Raw genomic sequence first — 9,719 nt, 5'->3', positions numbered from 1 at the left:
CCGGATTCAGCTTCGGAATACCTCCTACCTGTGATCCGTTTGAAATTTGCACATGATGGGTGCTTGGATGAATAAAAGAATAAGATTTGGCATCAGTAGGTATGTACAACCTTTTGACTTAGAAAGGTCAACAAAGGTTTGTGGCTGCATTTTGCATACAAACCCGTTGCTATAAGCCCGTTTTTATAGCAGATATTGAATGTTGTGGCCCTTCCGCGGTAGTTAATCTTATTTTTGTTATAATTACTGCGTAACCTTTCAATAAGTACCTTGATTTGTCGATCAAAAGGCGATATCACATAAATCCGTCCAGACATTTTTGACGGTTTTTCACACATCAACCTAAGTCACTTGAGGTACAATATTTGAGCATTTGAGTTTGGTGAGACTGGGGATGGTGACCAGAGAAAAATAATGCAAAGAATGCGGAAAGAAAAATAATGCAAAGAAATGCTCTGCAAAGATAAATGCGTTATAAATGCTTTGCATAAATGCATAAATGTATTACGTTTCGGTCATATGTATGTTTGCAATTTATATATAGCGCATTTAGGCTGGCTCACGAAAGAAGTCGTCTAGAAGTGCCGGTTTTTATGAAACAAATTAAGCAACACCATATTGTTGTTTGCCGCAAATTTTGAAGGCGACATGACCTCACCTAAAGCAGCTGCCGGTAAACGGGGGTGACTTTGACATGTTTTCAACTTTAGACGCCTGTATTCTTAAAGCTTGTTAACTTATTGGGATAACTCTATGTTCAAAACATGGATGAAGATTAGCTCTTTGGGTTTTGCTATTATCGTATTTATATCTTGCCTAAAAATATAAATTTTTAAGGAAAATGAGTCGTGGCAAAGTTAAACTGAAAAAGGGGTGACTTTGCCACTATGCCAAATAATGTTTTATAACTCTAACAAATACTTATCAAGCATTTTTGTTCCATTGTATGGGGAAGGGCAAACATTCTTAATTGTTTAATAGGAAAAATAAAGCAATTCGATATCTTTTGTTCTTAAACGATGAACAAAAAAGGAGAGATACCTTACTTTTTAAAATACATTATATTTGTTGAAAATAACTGAGATTTGATCGTAAATAGAAACTGAAAATGGTTCAGAATACATAAATAAGCTAAAATATTCCCATGGTCTCGTTTAATTGCGTCAAAAAGTCTGACTTTTGTTGGCTTCAGGAGCAGTAGAAACCTTATTACAAGGCATATCGTTATATTCTTCATGTAAAATCATGAAGAATATAATGCTAAAATATTATTGTATCGGTACCCTAGAACCTTGCCGTGTTTTTCCAGCGGCATTAAGAGGAACAGAAAGAGGACGTTCTTGCGGGAACTTACCGACACCTTTATTATCAGCGTTTTGATCTATAAAATGATACAGATTTCTTCAGCCAGTCTTATTGGCAAACTCAGGAGTTGTAGATGATCATGGCTGTGCTAAAAAGTTGGGCCCAGCTTCATCCATTTTTTATTTTGGTAGCCTTTGCCTTTTTATACTCCCACTGTGCATTCCTTTGTTAATGTTCAACATATAAGCTTCTACATTTAAAAAACCAGTTTGGAGATCAAAATGATGCTACATTTAAAAATTATTTTGAATTGCATCGGATAAGTATTTCATTTTTGCATTGACAACATGGTGGCAAAGTCACCCCATCATGTTGCCTGCAATTCACTTGGAAGAATCGCCACCAAAAATTTTAGCTAAATGAAGTGACAAATGTCAGTTTTGTTGGACATGCTAGCTTAACAGCCTTGTCATGATCAATCAAACCAAGTTTCAGCATCGCAGTTGGTATAGAACATGGTTAGATAATTAAAAGTTCGGACCTCTTCAAATTTGACCATTCCAATGACTCCAATAAAATGGAGCCCAGTTCGGTATTTGGTAGTAACTTATCCCTCAGTGTTGGTTATGTTGGAAGGTCCATCAATTATCTTTCATTTGTGCATACAAAATTATTACATTATTCGCAAAATATCACTGGAGATCACCCTAAACCATTTTTTGAGAAGCATGGCAAAGTCACCCAGCGTGGCAAAGTCACCCCCGTTTACGGTATATTGTTCAGCATACCGTGTTCAATCAGGGACGTGGGAACTAGTTTGAAGTTGTGGGGGCAAGGGTCATGGCTGTGGCGGAGACCTATTCCGGGGACAAAACCAAGGTACCCCAAATTCAATTTTCTCTTCGGATTTAGGCCACCTTATTTCGCGAAATGTCGAATAACGTAATAAAATAAACACGAAAAAAGCGTACAAAATATTAAAATTCTGCGGACTTTACCTCTGCGCCGTCGAAGGGGGCATTCAAATGCATTAGCCCCTTAAAATTGGAAGACTGCAGACTTTGAAATTAAATATTTCCAAAATTAAAACATTTCTCGTGTGAGTGCCCAAATCGGTAATTGCAAGCTAGGGACCCAAATTTGGCTATCTCAACTCAAAACTACCTAATGTTAGGTGGAATATGGTCACTTTGATGGAAATGAGAGGAATGCCACCATATCAGAGCTACCAAATATGATTTTTTTTTTACGCTAAGTAAATTTCGTCGGCTCACCTATTCCATTCCATTGGCCTTCATTCCAATTTATCCAACCGGGCAACTTGGGTCCCCAGAACCAAGCTACCCCATTTTTATTTTTGCATTTGGGCATTTTATTTTAAAAATACCAAAAATTGCGTTTTGAAGCTTAAACAAAAACAAAATAATTAGCGAAAACATGCAGTAGGAAGATGTGGGGGCGGCGTCGCCCCCACGCCTTCAAGTTGTGGAGGCGTCGCCCCCACAGCCTTCAAGTTGTGGGGCAGCTTGCCCCCATTGCCCCCACGGTTCCCGCGTCCATGTGTTCAATGCTCCAATGCATCACCAATCGCCATGTCGACCTCCTCTACAAACATCGGGTAGAGGATAGGTATGTTGCCCCCCCCCCCAAAAAAAAAAAGCTTACTGGTTTTAATAGGCGAATTTGATTTTTTATTCAAAAATTGATGGTTAAAAGAGTTTCCTCTCTAAAAATCGCAGCGGAATCGCCTTACCGTACTATGCGGTACCTGGGTGAAGCCGAGTGTCCGTCCCGGCCCGACGGGTGCGGGACTGTGGGACCTGGGTGCCTCTACAGAGAGGGCGCCACCGGGCGGGGCCCGCCGCTGCGGACATGGCTCACCCCGTGTCCGCCAAGCTGCCGTCATACCGATATCAAATTACCGCCGCGATAAAATCCGACAAGCCACGCAAGCCGCCGCTATAAAGTGTCATTTATTCTTGGATAGATGGCCGTCGAGTCGGTGCCCCAATAAATCACACATTCGTGGGTAGCTGCATCGACCTACGTGATTAGCATCTATTCAGCTAGATTTACTGCCGGCCGCATTGCAGTTTCACGTAAGTTAATATGCTTTTTAATAAGTATGGTAAGTGAATCCTCCAGGTGATTATATGACAGGCACAGATGGCAATGGGCCGGAATTTACACTTTGGGGGCGCTCTCTGACATTATGTGATGGTTGGCGAGGGTATTATGTTACGGCCTGCGGGCAAACTGTGCGTGTCCGGAGACCCCTTGGTGACCCCGGAAAGGGTGATGGCGACGGATGAGGCGACGGAAGGTGACGGTGACGATGACGGTGGTGACGACTGCCGTGACCAACCCCGTGCCGTGTTATTAGCCGAGAACCCAGTGGCGTCCCCACCGATTGGCCGTGGCGCATTAGTCGGCCATAACTGACACCTAGCCGGGCTCGTCAGCGGCCACCGCGCGGCACCGCAGGTCTGCAAAGGTGGTCACCAATGCACAGCTTCCTGTGTAGGGAGAGATGTGAGAACAAAGGCGGGCCAAAGAGCTGTCCGGTCTGTGACAAGCATTGAGAGAGGGCCTTTCTTCTCCAAAAGAACAAGTTCTCTCTATATATTGCGTCTTCTAGTCATCAACAAATATAGTAGGTATATTACCGACGTTAGATAAATTAATTCTAATGGCCCTTTTGCAACATGGACAAACGCCACGCCGACAGCCGGGGCAATCGGCAGCGGTCCCGGCAGCAGTTTACCCAGTTAAATAGTCCAGGTCGTAATGGAACTTTCCGGTTTGTTGGCCCAAGTAATTAGAATTACGCCAATTAACCACTAGCGCTCGATTTCCCAGGAATCCTAATTTATTTGGATTGAATTTCCAGCGGGTAACACGGGGTCACGACAAATGTGTGTGTCATCGCCGGAAAGCACGAGGCTGGCGCTGGCCGGCGACCGCCGATTGTCATATCAGCCACGAACCGCCAGCCTCGTTTGCACCAACAACAGAGCGCTGAACGGCCGGTGAACGGCTCGGTGTGAGGGCCCCTATCGGAAACGTGATTTAATTACCGGTGCTGGGATCACGCTGACTAGGCCTTCTGTCTTTTCTGGGAGCCGGAACAGCCTAAACAAGTTAGGTAAGTATACAAGTTAACGGTACGTTACTAAGTTAGTTTGAGAGGAATACAGGTTTGGTGAAGCTAGCTTGAGGCTTGAGCATAATAAGTAGGTACATAACAAATGGAAGAATCCTTTATAATTAAGAGCCAAAAGTCGATTGAACATGTTCTCCTGTATTTATCCAATTGCCACTATAAATTTCCTTCCGTATCACCGAATCGCCCGTAGTGAAAACACCCTAATGGGCTCTGTAGGCGGTTCCGCCCTCCACGCGCTCAGCTGTGCCGATCGCTCACGCACGCCGGCGCGGCTCACGGAGCCCCTTTCTAATTTAACGCGATCCTTCAGCGCGCCAAAACGGAAAACATCCGTGACTTCAATAACGGAGCGCCGATGGCGCCGGTTCCCCGGGGGCGGCGTTTTTCCCGCGCTCACTGACGGCCGGCCGGCGCGGCGCCTGACACTCCGACCGCCGCCGGCACGCGCAGAGCTGGCCATGTCAGCGCGTGTGTGACGTGACGTGTTTGTCGTCGAGCCCACCGTCGCCACGAGCCGCCGATGTCGCCACTCAGTGGCCTGCACCGTTCCGTGTTTGCGCTGCGCCGCTGGGACCAATTAACTGAGCCGCCGCCGCCGCCACTGGCGGAGCCACCGAGCCCGTCGACCGCGCCGCCGTCGACGGAGAGCCGTCGGCAGCGACGCTCGAGAAATACGAGCGTTAATCTGGATTTTTTCGGTCTACGAGCACGCGCGTGGCATCGTTTGTCTTGCTAAGCGTCGTTTGGCGCGGAGCTGGCGCGCTGTTTACAGACCGGGCTGATGGAAGCCGATAAGATGGCTGCTGTGGAGGGGACGGGGAGGACGGCGGTGACGGCGGGTCGCGCTGCCACCAGCCCGTGACCGCGCCGCCACCGCTGATGGACGGAGGACGCCGCTCGGTGACTCCGTCGGCGGCCGGCGGCGGCTGACAGAGTGTTCCATAACGACGGAAGACGCAGTGATTTGTGCGCTGATGCCTGCTTTGTGCTTACGTTTATGTAGATAACGGGTTTCAAATACATCTGCTTGAAACATAATTGAATACCTATAAACTTAATCAGCTTTTTGGAACTCCGTTACAAAACAATAATCCCCGATTTTGCCTAAAGCTGTACTCTAACAGTTGATGCTGTGTCTATTCCGATAGAACAAGGCAAGCTCTTGCATAAAGCTAGAACGTTTCTCGTCTCACCTCCCTGTCTCTCCCATCTAACTATCCCAATGCCTCGGCCACCCCGCCGCAGCGGCCGGTCCTCACCATTTCCATCCCTCTCCGCCGGCCATTTCCGTCGGCACGACTGCCGCTCTCGGTCGTCGGTCTCCACCCCGCCCTCGGTCGTCGGTCGTCCGTTTACGGCCCTCGGTCCAGGCAGCCGCCAATCACACAGACGCCATTTACTCGGGAAATTGAGCCGAGCTCGTCCAGTCGAGATGGCTGTCGAGCCGGGCTCGCTGAGGTTTTTGTGGCCCCGTGCGCTGGCCGCCGGGCAGTGGACGAGCTCTCAGGTGGGACAGAGTGGTGGGTAAGCACCGGGTAGACAGAGGAGGCGGGATGAGGGAGGGACGCCACCCACAGCGGCGATGTGGTCAGGTGATGGGCTGAGTCTGGGCCGAAACAGGAGGCTGAATCGATGGATCGGAGCGTCACCCTACTCGGAGATTTCGCTGCTTTTATGTCGTTACAATATTTTTGGCTTTCTGCATCATAATTAAGAATATTTTCCTAATCATCTTAATACAGCTTGCTAGATCAGATCTTGTCGTATTACCCTTCCACAACATCAAGCCTCTTCAATCATTGCGAGTATTACGCGACTCTCTGTTAATTTCTATATCCGAATATCTAAGCAATTGCTCTCAAGTCATGGCATTGGCATATGTCACCAAACAGCACCGTATAACGTGGCTCAGCGTTCTTTTATTACTGTCTGTTATGCCGGATGGCGTGACTCTATGGTTTGCATCGACTTTGTCTCATTTTGCCTCATGCGAGCAGCATGGCGGACAGAATTGTGTCGCGCTGTTCTGAGGCCGGCGGTGATACTGGTCCCAAACGACCCGCTAAACTAGTGAACGACGCCACAAAAGCCCGTCGCCGGACCGTGAACGACCAGCACTACTCAGCCGACAGCGGCGCGGCGACTCAAAATCAATTTCCACCTAATCGCGCTATAAAGTCTCTCTTTTATGGTGGACGGGCGACACGAAATTGAATCCAGTGCTGAACCTCGTCAATGTGTCTCTTATGTCAGGCTTGTGCCATACTTGGGGTCTCTTGACTACCGGATAGACCCAATCTGAAAGTAATTGACACAAGCTATCCGGTTGAGGACCAACCACAAATTTCCAAAAAGGTCCAATAAGGTGGTGGAGCAATTACGTTTATGATGGTGACTATTGTTTCGAATTCCAATTGACTTAAGTGGAAATTTTATTGAGCTTTGTACCTATTCTAGGGGTTGACACTGACAGTAAAGTGTGTTCTTCAGTTACGTGGTTATGTCTATGCGTATTGCGCATTTTCGCCACCATGTCCATGCCAGAGCAGGTGTTTACTGTTAGGTATCCTTTTTCTGATAGGTTATATCGAATCATTACACTTCAAAATGATTGGCCACTGGCGGGTTGTTGCTGTGCTCAATTAGCAAATAGGTAAATTCAATCTTCAGTGTTGATAAAACTATATTTAAAAGCGTGTTTTATCGCCACAGGAGACAAGATAACAAGAACATCATTGAACAACAATTTGACTCGTCTCAATTTACGTGAGGTTAATTAACGACTTCACAGTTCACGAGCACCTATAAGCAAGTACAGCTAGGTTTATCAGCATTGGCTCAATTCATTAGTTCTGATCATTCCGATGCATCGCATTCAATGTTGCAATCATCAATTAAAACCAGTACACCTCCAGCCTTCCCGAGTGGGCTGCGCTGAACTGTCAAGCGGTGATGGGTGCGTCACTGTGCCTCGCCAGGTGATGTCTGCCGTACCTAACTACCTCCCTCAGCCCACCACCGCTACCGCCGCCGCCGCCACCGCCGCTGCTGCCGCCCTCAGCCCACCGCCGCCACCACCACTCGACCAGGAAGCTCCAGCGGCGAGCCGAATTACCTCCGTGATCCATTAGTCGTGAACAATACCTCACCTGACAACTAAATTAGATAGCAAAGTGTGGGGAAACTTCACCAATCAGGACTGACAGTCGCCGGTACTAAATAATCACCGACAAGTAGTCCGACCGCGGCGCCGGCGCCATGACGGGCGCTCTCTGACGTACGGTGAGACACGCGAGCATCCGGCCATGGATCCCGATCAACTGGTTAGCGGCAGGCCACAGATCCCAAGCAGCTGGTTAGCGGCAGGTCATGGATACTTCCCGATCAGCTGGTTAACAGCAGTTCATGGATACCGATCAGCTTGTTAGCTGAAGGTCATGGATCTCGCTCGGTGGTAGGTGGCAGGTCAAGGATCCCGATCAGTTGGCTGGTAGCAGGTCATGTATCCGACGTACATATCTGGTTAAAGGACAGGTTACGGATCCCGCTCATCTGGTTGCATGGATCCTCACTCGGCTGATATCCGGCAGGTCACGGATCCCGATTATTTATTCTGGTTAGCAGCAGAGCACGAGTCCCGCTCATGCCATGGTTATGGTTAGCGACATGCCACGGATCAGGCCAGAGGCAGATGATGGAATATGCCGGGATTGATTTTGGTTGACCCACCAATATCGGCAGCCCAAGACATATTGCAACCGTTTGATTCAGTGAGACTCTCTCGGTTCCGTTTCCACACCATATCTAGGGAACCAAGCGTCTTCTGCATGGAGCTGGCGGCCTACAGGCAGTTCGGAGAGGCCGTGAGCTCGTCCTCGCTGTGTAGGGTGGTGGCGGCCTCGCGGAGGCTCTCCCGTTCCGGAGAGGCGGCCGGCCCGCCCCGAGCGCCCCGGACCGCGCGCCATCCATTGTGTTTCGCTGCTAACCTCAACACGGCTGCCGGCGCGACGACAGAGGCCGGTCAAATTGTTTAAATGACGTGTTACTTCTCGGATCGTTGTGTCGTCTGTATGCAGGCATTATTCATTTGTGTTTACGGCGCTGGCGCGGCCGGCGGCCGGTCGGAGAGGGGCCGACAGAGGCGCGGCCGGACACCCCGCGGCGAGAGCAGGCCGCGGCCAAACACCGGCCGGCCGATGGACGACCACGGCCACTTTTCATTTTCTAAGTGTTAAAACCGCATCTGGGCCGGGCATTAATCAATGTTGGTGTTGCACGATGGTCTGTTGATGCGGCCGTCAGCCGGGCTCACACCCACGCCAACGGAAGGCGGCCCGGTCAGGACGGAGGGCACGGCCGGGGAACGGGAACAGAGCGAGAGCGAGAGAGAGAGAGAGAGAGAGAGAGAGAGAGAGAGAGAGAGAGAGAGAGAGAGAGAGAGAGAGAGGGAGAGAGGGAGAGAGGGAGAGAGCGAGAGGGCGCGAGAGAGAGAGAGAGGGAGAGAGAGAAAAAAAAGAAAGAAGAGCGAGAGATAGAGAGAGCGGGAGAGAGGGAGAGAGAGAGACAGAGGGAGAGAGAGAGAGAGAGAGAGAGAGAGAGAGAGAGGAGTGCGTGGAGGAAGATGGATAATTTGATTCATCTTGAAAAGATGAAATAATTTTGATAACAGGGACAGTAACAGTCACTTTCCACTTTCCATTAGATATCAGTGGATGTGTTGAGCTGCGGATCCATTTAGTTGTTGCAGCAAGTGACGAATTTTCAGCGGCCCCTGTAAGTAACTTGCATCTTACTTTAGTGCATCCCACATACGGTATCCATCGGGAGAGCAATTTGGGTTGGGTCTTTTTATCACCGCTGTGAGAAACATTTTTTTGAGCGTTTTTCTCCCTAGCATTGTTTTTGGGATGTTCAATCAGCCGTTATATCAAATCCTTGCATTCAATAAAAAAAAACAATCACTCGCGCGTCCTTCCTCGGCGTGTTCGCAGCCCGGCGACCGTTTTCAATTTGCAGCTTGTCTGGCAGCGGGCGCGATGAAGCGCGACAAGTGCGGCGCTGCTCGTTCGTGTAATGGCCTCCCCGGATTCCGGACGTGCCGGCCGGAATTATCACTCGCCGGGAACGACGAGCGTCGGTCGCCGAGCGGTCTGCTCAATATGGCGCGCTGCCGTCGGCGACGGACGGAGGCGTGGGGGAGTTCCGAGTTACGGAGGAGAGGTCGATCCAACATGGCGGCCGGAGATGA

The sequence above is a fragment of the Amphibalanus amphitrite genome, unplaced genomic scaffold (assembly GCF_019059575.1).
Source record: "Amphibalanus amphitrite isolate SeventyFive unplaced genomic scaffold, NRLGWU_Aamphi_draft 001287F_arrow, whole genome shotgun sequence".
Lineage (NCBI taxonomy): Eukaryota > Metazoa > Arthropoda > Thecostraca > Balanomorpha > Balanidae > Amphibalanus > Amphibalanus amphitrite.
Note: the sequence above shows the minus strand (reverse complement) of the source record.